At 42.2% G+C, this 17,739-nt stretch overlaps 1 protein-coding gene across 1 annotated transcript in view; it reads right to left on the minus strand.

Moving 5' to 3' along the window:
* Positions 1 to 17,739, minus strand: part of dnmbp (dynamin binding protein) — a 163,650-nt gene that overhangs the window by 131,136 nt on the left and 14,775 nt on the right.

A 17,739-nucleotide genomic window follows, 5' to 3' on the forward strand; every position in this document is an offset into this window, starting at 1 on the left:
TTCTTGACTTATTGTGATGTTTCTTCTCGACTTGTTTAAAGAAGATGTGTCCGGCCCATGGGGACATTAACATGTGTTGTCGGGCCTTACAAATAAATTTGATTTGATTTGATTTGAATCACTACCCACTTTCAAAACCACTCTCAAAGAGCACCTACGGGAGACTGCAATTCGAAACTGGCCCCTGTAAATGTCCTAACGCAACCACCTCCAATGTACAGTAAATGTCCTAACCCAATAATACACGAGACCCTCTTCTTGTAAGGTTACGTCGATAATCCAATGTACAGTTTCCCTCACCCTGCCTACCCAACCCCCCCCCCACCCAACCACCTCCAATGTACAGTTTCCCCCCCCCACCCCACCCCAACTACCCAACCTCCTCCAATGTAGTTTCTACGTCAAATGTATACTCTTTTTTAGACGCTTTTTGTATCACAAACAGTACTGTATTTGTAATCTGGCATGTCATAAATGTATAGATGTAGCAGTACTGTCTATCTGTATGTCATCATGTATGTCATATGTTATGATGAATTGAAAATGGGGGACCCTGATGTAAACAAGACGAAAGTCTTTCTCTGGTCTGCATCCCATTAACAATTGTGTGTATTGAGCTGTACTGTATTGTACCCATTCTGCAATCTGTTAATAACATTTTCAATCAATCAATCAATGTGTGATGTGCTGACTGCCAGTGGTTCATTGAACTGGGTCATCTAGTGCCAACAATGAATCCTCTGCCCCTCTATCTGTCTGTCTGCCACGACCCCCCCCCTCTCCCCACCTCCTATTCAGACACTGGCAGCATGGCACCTGTCTGAGTGAACAAACACACACACACACACACACAGCGCCAGCGGACAGTAGAATCGTCTGGAGGCCTTTTGATTTGATTGCTGGCGGCTTGTTTACCGGCGGCTCTTTGTAACGCAGCAGAATGCTGCCTCCACTAAACACATTGAAGCAGCAGGTGGGCCGGCGCTGGATCATTCTACACATTAACAACATTTGTCCCCCTTTTCTGTTCACTGGTCCCAGTCTCTCAGAGAATGTGATGGGAGAGGGAGAGAGAGAGAGGGAGAGAGTGAGAGAGTGTGTGTGTGTGTGTGTGTGTGTGTGTGTGTGTGTGTGTGTGTGCGTGCTTGCGTGCGTGCGTGCGTGAGAGAGAGGGGGGTGGGGTGGCACTGTCTGGCTATCAGTTGTCAACAGTGGTCATGTGGTTAGCTAACCATGTGGTCACCACTACATTGTGGTTAACTAACCATGTGGTCCTGGGGGTCACTGTGTCATGTGGTCATTCATGTGGTTAGCTAACCATGACGGGGTCCACATGGTCTTCAAGAGGAGTTAACCATAAATAACAATCTGTATAGTAAAAGTCATGCCTCCAAGAGGAGTTAAACATAAATAACAATCTGTATAGTAAAAGTCATGCCTCCAAGAGGAGTTAACCATAAATAACAATCTGTATAGTAAAAGACATGCCTCCAAGAGGAGTTAACTATAAATAGACATGTTTTTGAATTGAAAAAAGGAACGGGAAAAGAATGTTGTACTACAAAACACTGCAATGACGACAACTCTCCCGACATTAACACCAAATGAGCTTTAGGGACCAGGGACTGTGCTTTCTGGGACATTACTAACAGATGAGACAGCACAGCGGGGCCGTAGCCAGCTACACAAACAAACTACATCTGGCCAAGCCCCGGAAAAACGCCAAGACTGCCAAACTGAGCTCAGGCCACTGTGGCTCGTCAGCCTCGCCATGTGACATGTGACTGGAAACCAACATGCAGAGAAGCACAAGGCAGATTCTAACTAGGGCTGGGACTTTATCGCATTAATTTCGATTAATTAACTACAGAAAGAATTAAAAGTTAAAAAAAAAATTATGCATTTAATCGCATGATAATTTTTTCTTTATTGTGTAAGAATGTTACCTTTCAAAGGAGACCAATGGTCAACTGTTCTGGAATGTACTTGAAAGTACTGCATTTAACTTTTACCTCGAAAGTGCTTGAGTTTACAAAAGGTCCTTTGCGCTATATATATATATTATTTATTTTATTTTATTTTATTATTCCTAAAATTGCTGCACTTTGTTAAAATGTCATTGATCTGTTGGTCTGTGTAGTAGCTAATACAGGATTTTGCTGCTTAACACAATGCCCGCCATCAGCAGGGGGCGCTGATCCCCCTTCAGCGCCGCAAGGTCTTTATTCAATGGATCTAGTTTTAGAATGCCAAATTTGCGAGTCCTAAAACTATATTTTATATTATAGCTATGGATCTAATAGCGCCGTCGACTGTCAGTGAGTTGCTTCTGGTTGTTTTTTCATCCGTACATTTCCGCTTTATACTGTTTTGATTATGAGTATAGTTTGAGTGATTCTGAGTAATTCCAGAAAAAGACGAGAAAAAGGCATTTTAGTGTAATCCAGTTATCACGTTGTAATTTTTCGGCTGATTATCTAATCATCCTGAAATCAACGCTAGATTATCATTATGTCTCCTCATGCATACATGAAATGGCCCTCGTAGCGGGGCGCTCGCCCCCCCCCCCCCCCACCGCAGCCAACGGTAAAAAGCACAACATGGTCCACACAGATAGCTTTGATCGCGGGAGGAAGAAATATCAGATCAATGCAAGATTTTATATAGTGTTCTTACCTCGTCTCTGATGTAATGCAAAAAAAATAATCCAATTATCTGATCGCCATTCCAGTTATCCACAGCGATCCTGTCCCCGACATTACCGAGCGTTACACATGAACGGGCGGGCGGGGTTAGTGTTCCATGCCATCGTTGTAAGCCCCTGCCTCGCTCGAGTATTTAAACCCCGCCGCCACGGCTCAGATCGGCTCAGAAAACACACCAGACCGTTTCCAATGAAGTGCAATAGCTCCGCAAGGCAGTAGAGGGCAGTGTTGACCGTCTGGCAGCTCAGACACATTCACCAGGGTCTGCAGAGGCTGCAGCCATGAATTATGAATAGATATAGCAAATAAAAGAAATAAAGATCATTAAAAACGAGTTAACTCGTTTTTGGCGATATTCGATTAATTGCCAAAAACGAGTTAACTCGTTATTGCCCGCCAATGTGTTAAACGTATGTATAATGTATATTCATTGATTCACTCGTATACCAAAATGTATTTGAATTGAAAAACTTTGCTTTTTGCATCAAATATTGATATGCGATTAAAATGTGATTAATTTCGATTAATTAACTATAAAGTCTTGAATTAATTAGATTAAAATGTTTAATCAAGTCCCACCACTAATTCTAACACACACTAGTCTTACACTTGTGATGTCAAGAGACATTTGTGCACCAAGAGGAGAAACTAGAGGTGTTTGATCGTCAGTTAATTCATCAATTAATCAGTCAATTTGGTTTAGTTATAGAAAAATGGAATTTTGTCATTTAGACCTAGTTGATTTTCATGCTTTCTCCATTCTGAATACATGCTGTTACTTCCTGGAAAAGGATGAGCACATATCTGTTAAGCACTGAATTTAAAATGATCAGCACATTATTTGTTAAACACTGCATTTAAAATGATCAGCACATCTATTAAGCACTAATATATTAAATTATGAGCACAGCTCTGTTAAGAACTACATTTAAAATGATCAGCACAGCTCTGTTACGTACTAGATTTAAAATGGTAAGCACATCTCTGTTAAGCACTACAAGTCAAGTTTGCTGACAACACAGCTGTGGTGGGCCTGATCTCTGCAAACAACGAGAGGGCCTACCTGGGAGAGGTGGAGAACCTGGCGCTATGGTGCAGGAGAACAGCCTCTCCCTGAACATCAGCAAAAACAAAGAACGGGTTGTGGATTTTAGGGAGAGAGTGAACAATTTCAAGTACCTCGGAGTCCACATATCCGAGGACTTGACATATGGAACACACAGACAGTGTAGTGAAGAAGGCACGGCAGCGCCTCTACGTCCTTAGGTGTCTAAGTTCAAAGTGAGTCAGAAGATCTTACAAAACTTCTACTCATGCACAATAGAGAGCATCCTGACTGGTAACATCACCTCCTGATTTGGGAATAGCGAAATTTTTTAATAATAATAATAATTACTTGCATTTATATAGCGCTTTTCTAGATACTCAAAGCGCTTTACAATGTAGGGTGGAAATTGCCTCCTTCACCACCACTGGTAGCACCCAACCTTGGGCTACGCAGGCTCAATGGCTACCATACACTGGCACCCGGCACACATCACACTACACAATGGTTGAACGGCTCAGGAAAATGTCTGGTGTAACCGGTAATACCGGTGTTGTAAGTAAAGTTTATTTATTTATATAGCACCTTTCATAGACCAGGGTATATGCTTCACATATAAAAACATATAAACACAACATACAAAAACATCAATAAAGTGCAAGGATAGCAGCATGTTAAAAAGAAAGTAATTAAAAACGTGAAAGAAAAAAAAAACAGATAAAAAGACATAGAAGATTTACAGACATACTGTAGTTAGCCAAAAGCCTGTTTGAACAACAGTCTTTAGCTGCTTTTTAAAAGTGTTTACAGAGACCACAGATCTTTGGTCCATGGGTAAAGCATTCCATAGCCTGGGGGCCACGGTTTCGAAGGCTTGTCACCTTTTGTTTTTAATCTAGACCGGGGGACAGTAGGTCGCAGATGTACGCAGGTGCCTGACCATGTACAGTAGGTGATGACCAGAACCTTAAACTGAATTCTAAATTTGATGGGGAGCCATTGAAAGGAAATTAAGATGAGAGTGATGTGGCATGCCTTTCTGGGCCTAGTCAGCAGCCTTGTGGCTGAATTCTGGACCATTTGTAGCCAGCCCAGGGTGGACGCATCGAGGCAAGTCAGCAGGAAGTTACAATAGTCCAGGCAGGATGAAACAAATGCATGAACAATCATTTCCAACACAGCCTGGGACACAACAGATTGAAGTTTTGCAATATTATGCAGATGGAAAAACATCAGTGACCTAATGTGGTGATCAAAGCGCATTTGCTGGTCAAAGATAACACCAAGGTATCCGAGTTTAGAGTCAACCTTACTGTTGTTGAGAGGGTCCACATGCATGTAGCAACTATTGAGATGACTTTGTCTGAACCTATAATAAGAACCTCAGTTTTATCTGCGTTTAGCTGAAGGAAGTTGTTTGCCATCCAATCCTTGACAGCAGTCACACAGTCAAATAGGGCAGACAACGTGTCAGATTGACAAAATGGCATCCAATGTAATAAAAAAAGTCAACCAACGAACTCGATTCTTGTACCGGATCTCCTCTCTGGTAAACAAGAATACCCTGAAGACTCTGGCAGGAGCACTCATTCAAGGGTACTACGACTATGCTTGCACCTCATGGTACCAAAGCACCTCTCAAAGGCACTAAAAACCAAATTACAAACATCTCAAAACAAACTAGTCAGACTACTGCTTGACCTGACTCCTAGAACCCACCTCACCCCTGCCCACTTTGACAACCTAGGATGGCTTAGAGTAGACGACAGAGTACAGCTACTTGCAATGGGCCTGGTCTACAAGATACACTACACGACCAAGGTACCCATGTACATGTCAAAATACTTCCCAAAGGTCAGTGAATACCACAAGCACAACACCAGAGGGAGCTCCACAAATCATGTTAAACCCAGATTCGGCTCAAACAAGGGACTAAACATGTTTCGCAATTATGCCACATCAATGTGGAACGCCCTACCCAAAGCTGTAAAGGAATGTGAATCACTACCCACTTTCAAAATGACCAAGTATGGCTTTGTCAGTATTCCAATGTACAGTGTACAGTGTCCCCCACCCACCCCCTACTCACCCCCCCCCCCCCCCCCACCTCCAATGTACAGTGTGTGTCCCCCACCCACCCAACCCCACCTACCCAACTTCCCCCAATGTACAGTTTCTACGTCAAATGTATATACACTCTTTTTCTGGACACTTTTTGTATCACAAACAGTACTGTATTTGCAAATCTGGTATGCCATAAATGTATAGATGTAGCAGTACTGTCTATCTGTATGTCGTGTGTGTCATTATATGTTATGATGAATTGAAAATGGGGGACCCTGATGTAATCAAGACAAAAGTCTTTCTCTGGTCTGCATCCCCTTAACAATTGTATGTATTGAGCTGTACTGTACTGTACCCATTCTGCAATCTGTTAATAAACTTTTCAATCAATTAATCAGTCTGACTTGAATGAGATGTATAGTTGGATATCGTCTGCATAACAGTGGTAAGAGACCTCTTTAAATTGGCTAATGATTATTCCTAGGGGGAGCATGTAAAGTGCAAACAGAGTAGGTGCCAGCACAGAACCTGGGGCACACCACAGGACAAGGCAGCAGTTTCAGATGTGAAGATGCCGGCAGACACAGAAAAACTCCTATATTGAAGATAAGAGGAGAACCAGTCGAGAGCACTCCCAGTGATGCCAGCCCACTGCCTAAGCCTTTCGATCAAAGTGCAGTGATCGACTGTATCAAAGGCTGCAGTTAGGTCTAATAGCACCAGAACAGAACATTTCCCCTCATCAGATGATCTCATGATGTCATTCTCTCTCTGTTTCGGTGGAGTGCTTCTGACGGAAACCAGATTGGAATTTATCGAAAATGGTGTGTGCATTTAAAGCAGTAGTGAGTTGAAAGGCAACAACCTTTCTGTGATTTTTTAGATGAACGGTCATTTCGATATGGGCCTGTAATTTTAGGGGAGGCAAGGTTCAAGGTTCAGCTTCTTTAAGAGAGGCTGAACAACCGCTTGTTTAAAATATGATGGGACACAACCAGTTTGAAGTGAGCAGTTTATAATGGAAACCAGACCCGGACGAATGGAGGTGAGTAAGCCTTCATTTTTAAGCATACATGTCGGTATGATATCTACTAGTGGTAGTTGTCATGAGTTTATTAATCATGGGGAATTTCACATCACCATGGCAACCCTAATACCTATGCATTAATAATAATAATAATTTCTAGGGATGTCCGATATTATCGGCCGATATCGGCATTAAAATGTGATATCGAAAAATATCTGTATCGGTTTTCAAAAAAAATATATATACATATTTTATTTTTTTTACATTTCTATAACCTTTATTTACCCAGGCAAGCAAGTAAGAACAAATTCTGATTTTATTTATTGTCAAAAGTATGCATACTGTTGTGTTAATGTGGGGGGGGGGGACCCTGCATATATCGGTATCGGTTGATATCGGTATCGGAAATTAAGAGTTGGACAATATCGGTATATCGGTAAAAAAGCCAATATCGAGCATCCCTAATAATTTCTTAAATGTATATAGGAAAGTGACACCCAATGTGATTAAAGTGATTTAAAATAGTGTGCTGTCAGAACAGTCTTATGTTTGCGGGTTAAGTATTTAATGTGCTGCTCGTCAGCCTGTCATCCAGGAAATGCTTGCGTGAAACTTGAGATGTGTCAACATTTGACACGGTTGACCACCATTCTCTTCTTTTAAAGCTATACAGTATTGTCTTTGATTCAAATGCTTAAAAGTGTACCTTCCCGGCCTTGTTGTGTGATTAACCCCTCTACTGTCGCTCAGTTCTCTGTTGCTTTTAATAATACAATCGAGAGTGTCTCAGAGTTCTCAGACTGTAACACAGATGAGATGAACTCTAGATTTCGCTCCATCTGTCAAAACACGCTTGACACTGTCACCCCAATCAAAGACAGGCGCCCCAAGCCAAAAACCGAGCCATGGGTGAATGATATAACTCGGGCTGCCCGACAGGAATGTAGGAAAGCTGAACGAAAATGGAGGAAAGATAAGCTGCAGTTTATTATTATTTTTCTTTTTTTTAAGATTTTTTTTTTAGCGTTTATCGCTTTTTACTACTGGGCAGTCCAGTAGAGAGAGAGAGAGAGGAAGAACGGGAGACAGAGTGGGGGGGAAGACATTCGGCAAATGACGCCGGGTCCGGGAATTAAACCCGGGTCGGCCGTGCCACGACGCAGCGCGTTACATGGTTCGCCACTTGGTCGCCCCCTGCAGGTTTCTTATGATGTTTTAAACATTGCCAAATCCCAGAAAAATAAGTCTTTTGCTGACATTATTGAAACAACTGTCACAAGCCCTGTGTCCTTTTTAACACTCAACTCCGTTTTTAACCCCCCCCCCCCCCCCCCAATCCAGCTGTAGTGTAGCCTCTGCCGAAACATGTGAAGCATTTTAAAATGTCTTTGTTGACAAGATTGCAATTAGAGCCTGTATTTTACCTCCTTCTTATGACCAATGTATTATTGTAAATTACTCTGCGGTTTTTAGTCATTTTGAGCCAATGTCACTCTCCTGTCTGAAGCAAATCATTGCTCAAATGAAGCCGTCTGGCTCTCCCACTGATGTTCTCCCCCCTCGGTTTTTTAAAGAGGTCTGGGTCACCATTGGACCCTATGTCATAACATTAGTAAACACTAGCTTGTCCTTGGAGAGGTACCAGCAAGCTTGAAACAGGCAGTGGTACAGCTCTTACTCAAAAAGCCTAGTCTGGACACCTCTGTCTTTTAAAATGTTAGACCTATCTCTAAGCTCCCTTTTATTTCTAAGATTTTAGAGAAAGTGGTACTGTAGCCATCCAATTACAGTCATTTTTAAATACACACAGAATTTGTTTAAGTATTCCAGTCAGGTTTTAAAGCCCTCCACAGCACTCCACAGAGTCAGCTCTACTGAGAGTGTTAGATTTTCTTTTGTTAGCAGCTGACTCTGGGAACACCATCAACCTTGTTTTATTGGATCTCAATCTCACAGCTGCTTTTGTGATACAGTAGACCACTCCATCCTCATCTCCCGCCTAGAGTCCCCACCAGACTGGTGGACAAGCTGATCGAGCTGGGTCTGAGCCCCGCTCTGAGCGCCTGGATCAGGGTTTCCGTTAGAATTTTTTTTTGCAGGTCTGAGTGTCCGGTAGATTTCAATCTACCGGACAAATGGGATAAATTCCGGTCAGAGTTTATTGAGCTTAAAAACAATTGATATGCCTATATAAAGAATGACATCATCAAGGCATTTATAATATTTTAACTTAAAACTAGGCTACTTTTGCGTATATACAGTCATTAATATATTCCAAATAAAATAAGTCCCTCGAGACTTCGTGCTGCTGCCGACTTGAGGTGTCGGTGGGCAGTCTGCCCGACCTTAATAAACAGCAGTCTGTTATAATCACATTTTTATGAGCTAACGAATTCCGTTATATTGGACATTTATATTAATTATATCAAGCGAAGAACTGAACATTATCGTGGGTTTGCGTGATTTATATCTCCACCTCCCAACGACTTGGTGCTGGTCATAATGTCCGGTGAAAATAATTCCCTCTAAACACAATTTGATTATTTGAATTGTATTAAAATAGGCTAAAATTAAATAGCCTATGCGATGAACTAAACAATCATTTGTTTCATCGTTGCTTCACCAAGCAGCCGGTCTAATAATGACATTCTGTTGTCAGCGCGAGCTGGCTGCTGATATATTTACGTGAAGCATGGAGCAGCAGTGTTTTTAGGTCCGGTCTGGAAACCGCTCAGCAGCGCCCCCACCCAACAGCTGAATTGCCAATGGCTGAATTGGAGTACTGCACCCTGCCGGCCGGCAGATGGATGCTTCTCGCAAATATATCAGCAGCCAGCTCGCGCTGACAAGACAATGTCATTATTAGACCGGCTGCTTAATGATTGTTTGTTTCGTTCATCGCATAGGCTATTTAATTTTAGCCTATTTTAATACAATTCAAATAATCTAATTGATTTTGCCGGTCAAAAACCGGTAATTACCGGCTAACGGAAACGCTGGCCTGGATACTGGACTTTCTGAGTGAAAGGCCCCAGGCGGTCAGGGTGGGGGGTCAGACCTCCAACACCATCACCCTGAGTATCGGGTCCCCCCAGGGCTGTGTTCTGAGCCCCCTGCTGTATTCACTATACACACATGATTGTGTGGCCAAGTTCAGCTCCAACTCCATAGTGAAGTTTGCGGACGACACAGTGGTGGTGGGGCTGATCTCTGACAACAACGAGAAGGCCTACCGGGAGGAGGTTGAGGTACTGGAACGCTGGTGCCAGGACAACAGCCTGCTCCTGAACATTGGTAAAACCAAGGAGCTGATTGTGGATTTTAGGAGAACACATTCATATTTTTATGAATAATTAAATATTGATACTTGGCGTCCCTGTATCGATACAGTATCGCCAGGCAAAGTATCGCGATACTACTACGTATCGATTTCCCCCCCCCACCCCTAATAGACTCAAGTCGTAAAGAAGGAGAAGCAGCGCCTCTACCACTTGAGACAGTTAAGGAAGTTCAGAGTATCGGGAAAGATACTCCAGTCCTTCTACTCCGGAGCTGTAGAGAGCATATTGACTGGAAACATCACTGCCTGGTATGGAAACAGCACGGCACAGGACAAGAAGGCCCTATACAGAGAGTGGTGCGCTCAGTCGAGCGTACCACGGGTATTGCACTACCACCCCTGCAGGCCTTATATAACAAGAGGTGCAAATCCAGAGCCTGCAGAATAAGGAAAGACCCTCACCACCCCAACAACAGCCTGTTCAAGCTGCTGAGGTCAGGCAAACGCCTGCGAACACCAGCAACTAAGACAGAGAGACTTCGACTCAGCTTCTTCCCCCAGGCCATCAGAGTCTTAAACACTGAACTCTCCGAGTCCACACACAAGCACACATGAGCACACACACAAGCACACATGAGCACACACACAACACACACTGTATACGCTCACACACTATTAAGCAGTCACTTTAGCATGAACACACACACACACATGCTGCACACGCCCACACTCAACGGTCACCTTACACAATGAAAATGTCACTTTAAAAAATAAGAACGGGAGTGGTTCTTGTATAGTAAACAGGATATAGCAAGCTAGCATAAGGACACATAGTATAACTGTAGATTGTAGAGCATAGCATTGTATAGTAGTGTACATAAGACCCAGTGCCTCACCCGTAGCTATTGTGTATTGCACTATCGCAGGACCTTAGCATGTCTTACCATGCTCTTGTAAACTTTATGTACGTATACCTGTTATTATTATTACTTGTATTATTGCATTGTATTATTGCACATTGTATTATTGCACAAATGTCCTATTCTCATTCCTGTCTCATTACTTGTGTTGCACATCGCTGCGGGCATGACCCCCCGCATTTCACTGTATGCTTGTATGCCGTGACAAAACTCTTGACTTGACTTGAGCACCATGTGGGCATCAGAGGTACTGCTCTAGAGTGGTTCAGGTCATATCTGTCAGATAGGAGCTTTTCTGTACATCAGGGAGATTTCCAGTCATCATCTGCTTCCCTCCCCTGTGGTGTACCTCAAGGTTCCATCCTGGCGCCCCTCCTCTTCGCTCTGTATCTATCTGCTCCCCTTAGGGTCTATTATCAAGAACCATGGCATCTCGTTCCATTTTATGCAGATGACCTACAATTATACTGAAAGAACTGATGTGGTTCTTGTATAGTTTAGAAATAGCAAGTATAGCATAAGGATATAGAGTAAAAACTGTATTGTATAGTAGTGTACATAGGACCCAGTGCCTTAATTCGTAGCTAACATTGTATTGCATTATCTCAGGACTTTAGCATGTCTATTTTATCATGCCTATTTTATGTCTATTTTATTACCTGTTTATTATGTCTATTTAATTATTTAGTATTATTGCACAATCAAAGTGGGCATGGCACTAACGGAGATTGCGCTCGTCACCAATGCAAGAGACTCCGGCTTGGGCCAGCCGTCGTACTGGCTCATTTGGCAGAGTCAGCGGGTGGAAGTCGATGGGTGGGGATTGGACGTTGTGGACAGCGACCCCTACAGGTCGGTTGGGAGACGCCTGCACAGCAGAGACAGGAAGTGGCGAGGGTAGTGTGAGCCTCCCATGCGTTACACCTCACCAATGAGAGTCCGCACTGGCAGGCAAAAAGATGCGACAGGCTGCCTCCTTGTGTGCCGGAGGGAACACGTGATGCAAGGCTTCTATCCTCTCTACAACCGACCAGTGGGGAGCATAGTCGAGCGTGTTTAAGTCCCATCTTAAAACACATCTGTTCTCCGTAGCATTTAAAAGAAAATTACAGTCTGCTGCCGAAATTTGTTTGTAGTTCTGTGTGCATTGTATTGTGTTTAGTCTATGTGTTTTTAACTATATTATTGATCGATTGTGAAGCACTTTGGTCAACCTTGTTGTTTTTAAATGTGCTATATAAATAAAGTTGGATTGGATTGGAACTAGAGTGCAAATGTAATAGTAAAGTGCAATTAAATTGCACTTACATTGTTCTTTTTTTTGTTAGTGATTTTGTGTGAAGGGCGAACTAGCAAAGTAAGATTTTCATTGAACGGCAAACTGTCTGTTTAACTGTGCACATGACAAGAATAAACAATCTTGAATCTTGAATCAATAGTAACATACAATGCACAGGTGATGGAACTGGAACTGCTAAAAGGCTTCATTTGGGATAAATAGTTGGTGATTGCGTTTTTGATTGATTGATTGAAGTTTATTTAAAACAAACAAACATCAGGGGCGGTCAGGTGGCGTAATGGAGATTGCGTTCGTCACCAACCCCGGAGCGGCTGGATTCGCCTGTTCGAATCCAGCTCACAGCTCCGGGGTTGTCACCAGCGTGGCTGGCCGTTCACACTAATACAATTGGCTGTATTAGAGGGTAGGAGAAGCTGGCGGGGTGGGTCCAGGTCGTTGTAAACAGCGACTCCTACAGTTCGGTCGGGGCGCCTGCTAAGCGCGGATAGGATCTAAGTGGGATAGTGTGATCCTTCCACACGCTACGCCCTCTCAGTGAGAATCCGCGCTGCCAGGTGAAAAGAAGCGGTTGATTGGCTGGACGTGTGTCGGAGGAAGCACGTGGTAGCCTCCACTCTCCCAGACCGACTGTGGGGGGTAAGTGCGCAGCGACCAGGAAGGGGATTGGGAATTGGCATAACGACTGACATTGGGATGAGAGAAAATCGGAGGAAAAAGGAGGGGCAAAAAGATCAATAATAAAAAAAAAACATCAAGTACAGATATAGCCTTAAGCCGTTCAAATAATAAATGTATATAAAAATAACAAAACAAAAAGGTCGAACTCAAAATTATTTATCTTTTTTTTTGTGATTTACATATTTGAAAAGGAGTGGGAAGAAGCATACACTTATTTAATCCCACCCCTATTTACTCATCAGAACACACTATATTATATTGACTAATTCATACATTACTAGACTTATATTGAAAGAATTTACTTAGTTAACAATAATTTTTTTAATAATACCTTATTAATATTTGCCAAAACTGTATGTTACCCTGTATAGTTCCTCTAGCAATCTTTTATACATATATACAACTATATACCTACAATATGCACATACATACACATACATACTGCAAGTTATCAAACCCCTTCTTCATCTCTGTACCTCTGGCAAACCATTTGACTGTATTTTATTTTAAACTGTTTTATGTTTTGACATTGCTTTAACTCCACAATCAGACCGTTCCATAATTTTATTCCGCAAATTGAAATACATATATTATGTTAATATATGTTAATATATATATATATATATATATATATATACATATATATATATATATATTATATATTATATATATATTATATATAATATTATATATAATATTATATATATATATATATATATTATATATTATATATATAATATATATATTATATTAATATAATATATATATATATTAACGCCATGACGTTATTTCCCTGTACATTGCAACGTTAACACAACGCAGCTGTCAACTGTACTTTACATATTAGCCAAACGAGGACCACATAACCGCATCGCTGCTTCAGCATAATTGTTTGTGTTATTTCCCCGGGTGAGGAGACCGCGCGCGCCCCGGTAACTGAGTGCCCAGCGCCCCGGTAACTGAGTGCCCAGCGCCCCGGTAACGGAGTGCCCAGCGCCCCGGTAACTGAGTGCCCAGCGCCCCGGTAACTGAGTGCCCAGCGCCCCGGTAACTGAGTGCCCAGCGCCCCGGTAACTGAGTGCCCAGCGCCCCGGTAACTGAGTGCCCAGCGCCCCGGTAACTGAGTTCCCAGCACTCTCTGCGACTGTAGAGGCGCTCAATGTACCTGTACTTTTCATACCTGCAATTGATCAAATAAGGAAACAAACACAGAAGATGCACATACATGGATGTAATGACAGCAAGAAGGCGTAGAGCCGTAGACACATATATGAACGTTGCGACCAGCGTTGCTAATATGAACCAAAGGCTTTAATGCGGCGCGTTCTGGCATGTGTGATTAACCGTGTTGAATGGGGCGTCTGAACCAAGCGAGGACCTCATGCGCATGCGCGGCGAGGAATGCGGAAGCGCTCTTGCACTCTTCGGCCGGTACCCAACGGTACCTTTTTTCTGTACTTTACTCTCCCTCTCTGAAGTCTAAACTTCACAACACACAATCTAAAACCCCTTACCTCCCTCTCCCAAAAATAACAACAACTTGCAAAGGAGATCTTGTATCTCAATGGGACTTCCTGGTTTAAAAATTTAATTAAAATGAAATTAAATTAAATTAAAAAAAGATTTTGCGATTTCTTTTTTTTTTGCTATTTGCTAATTGCATCATTTCAAATCGCGATTTCGATTTTAAATCGATTAATCGTTCAGCCCTAGTTAGTTCTTATTTATTTCTTTATTTTCAGACATGGTTCGTTGAGTCATGACTATATATGTAAAACGTGATTGTTAACACTTTGGTTGCCTAAGGTTAAATTAATGATATACCATAGATTGCCAGCGCTATTTGTCTATGGAGAAAGTCCCCTTCTTTGCAGGGCTATAACTTTTTAAATTCTATTGCTACATTGCCATTATTAGGGCCCATTCAAAGTCCTATATGTATTGTTCATTGTGTAGCAACGTTAAACTTTTTCATTCACATATTCATAGTAAAGTATGGTCTAATGTATAAGTATGTTTTCATCTCTTTCTGCAGCTTTCTCCAGAACGTGATATATAGCCCCAAATGCATTATATTGATGATGAAATACAGTTTGATGGCAATCAGCGCGATATAAAAAATTCCAACTAGACGTACTTCTAGAAGTTACTACACGTCATCTGATGTTGACCGGATGGGCGAGGGGGCGTTTATAATTCCGTGGGCAGCGTTATACCAATCATCTAATGTGGGTCAAATGTTGATAATATCAGTTATTATCGAAGACGGTAACGTTACACGCTGAAACTCACCCCAGTCTCCGCGCGCCGTTGGGCGATCATCGTCGAGTAGAAATTTTATCATTATGGGATATATTATTACCCGGTCCATCTCCAGCTTGTATAATGGTATATACGTCCAAATCATGTTGTTTATCGAGTTATTGGCAATCGATCGCTATGTAGAGTGACGAGCTAGAGTCACGGGACATGTACCGAGTGGCCGGAAGCAATACGGACGTCTAGCAAAACCTCTAATGCGCTTCCTGTTAAGCGCTTGCGCCGATCGGCCACCAGATGGCGCTCCTGAACCGCCAGAGAGCTCAGTGGGTCCTGCTGGTGGATCTCAGGCCAGCGGAGGGACATTATGAATCCGATCGCAGATTTTTGAAATATTGATATAAAGACGACGTACAGCGTCCCCCGGCAACTTTAGCATGGCCAGCAAAGACGTCTAAAGACGGCTCCCGGCAGTCAAAGTGTTAATGATACAAATATTCAAAAAAAATTCCAGGGATGTCTGTAGAGCCATGTCAAGAGCCAATCGCGCAGTCGTTCAGTATTGACATTACTTGAGATGTCATGCTAATATGTCATGTTCTACAGTAGGACTTACTACTATAATACCTAATAAAACAAGTCATTAGAATAATAGAATTCTACTGCTGGAACGATTCATTTTGCACGTATACATATTAGGGCTGACCCCTATTAGTCGATTAATCGGTCGAAAGGAGCCGTAGTCGACTAGCCAACCTCTTAGTCGAATACAAAAATAATAATAATTATAATATATATATTTTTTTTGTATCATTCTTTCCAAAAGAAAAGAGGCCTAGAAGCTTGGCTAAGGCTAATGGCATGCATACCAGAGGCTAACTGCCTATGAAAACAGGCACAGAGGCACTGAAAGAGGATTTCACCCATCTAATGAACACACTAGACTAGACAAATATCCATCAGTGGACCAATTGCATGCTTTTGCAGAGGACAAGAAGCCTTCAGTTGACTCCTTCAGACATTAAGCACCCCCCACAGCCCAAATGGAATGATAATTTTATTACATTTTTATATAAATATATATATTTTTTGTATACTTTTTTTTTTTTTTTTTTTTTTTCACCAATAGTCGACTAACGGCAAATTTTGCCCAATCATAGTCGACCATCCAAATCCTTAGTCGGGGACAGCCCTATTACATATATGCCCCCCTTAACTGATTTTCGAGAGCATTTGGTCCATTTTCGAGGGCATTTTACCCCAAGCCGCCGTTAATTTCTAACCCTGTCTTTATCCATTAGGGATATAGCCTAACATAGATATAACATGCTTCTACGTGTCAAAAATACAGCAAATCAAGTCACTTTGATTATAGATCTCACATTTTTGTATTGGGGAAATTCTCCAATACCAATACCCTATTTTACACTGGTATCAGACCCATATCGAATACCAGTATCAGTATTTCAAAATAACATTAAAAAAACCTAGTGTACCACAAACTAGCGTCTAGTGTATGACAAAGTAGCAAAGCAGCTCATATTACCACAACGTGTACCACAATCTACACCCCAAAGTATGTAAAAATACCACAAAGTGTACCACAAGCTACACCCCAAAGTATGTCAAAATACCACAAAGTGTACCACAAGCTACACCCCAAAGTATGTCAAAATACCACAACGTGTACCACAAATTACCCAAAAGTATGTCAAAATACCACAACATGTACCACACAACACAAACTACACCCCAAATTAGCACAAAGTAACAAAAGTGAACCACAAATATCCCAACATGTTCTACAAACCAACCCAAAGTGCAACAAAGTAGTACAGGATAGCAAACTACCACCAAGTGCAACAAAGTAGTACAGGATAGCAAACTACCACCAAGTGCAACAAAGTAATAGGACGTTTACTCCTCTGGTATCTAGATACATTATCCTGACTCTTCCTCGCTGACTCACACAGCTACACCCCCACCCCTCTCCACACACACATAGTTCTACTCTTCCAACTGGGCCTGTGTGGAATATTAATGCATGGTACACACTACACAGACAGATAGGCAGATGGGCATAGGCAGATAGATAGACAGATAGACAGACAGACAGACACACATACAGACAGACAGACAGACAGACACACACACACATACAGACACATACAGACAGACATACTCACACACAGGGTGGAGCTCTGCTTTCCCATAAACATTTCCACGTTGAAGGAAGGAATACCCAGAAGGCGGGCTGTGTTGCCAAGGATACGGGGAAAATGTTTGGAAGGCAAAGGGTTTTCCCTGTGAGGACCCCGGAAGGTGTCCGAGGATATGCCTCACCCTTAAGAACGCAAGGCAGGCCTAATGCTTTTCATGTGTTTGGTATGTGTTATATAACCCATACAGAGCTGAGGCCACATCTAGGCCCCAGAGCGAATGCCTAATGAACCCAATACAG

This window comes from Notolepis coatsorum (assembly GCF_963971535.1).
Source record: "Notolepis coatsorum genome assembly, chromosome: 12".
Lineage (NCBI taxonomy): Eukaryota > Metazoa > Chordata > Actinopteri > Aulopiformes > Paralepididae > Notolepis > Notolepis coatsorum.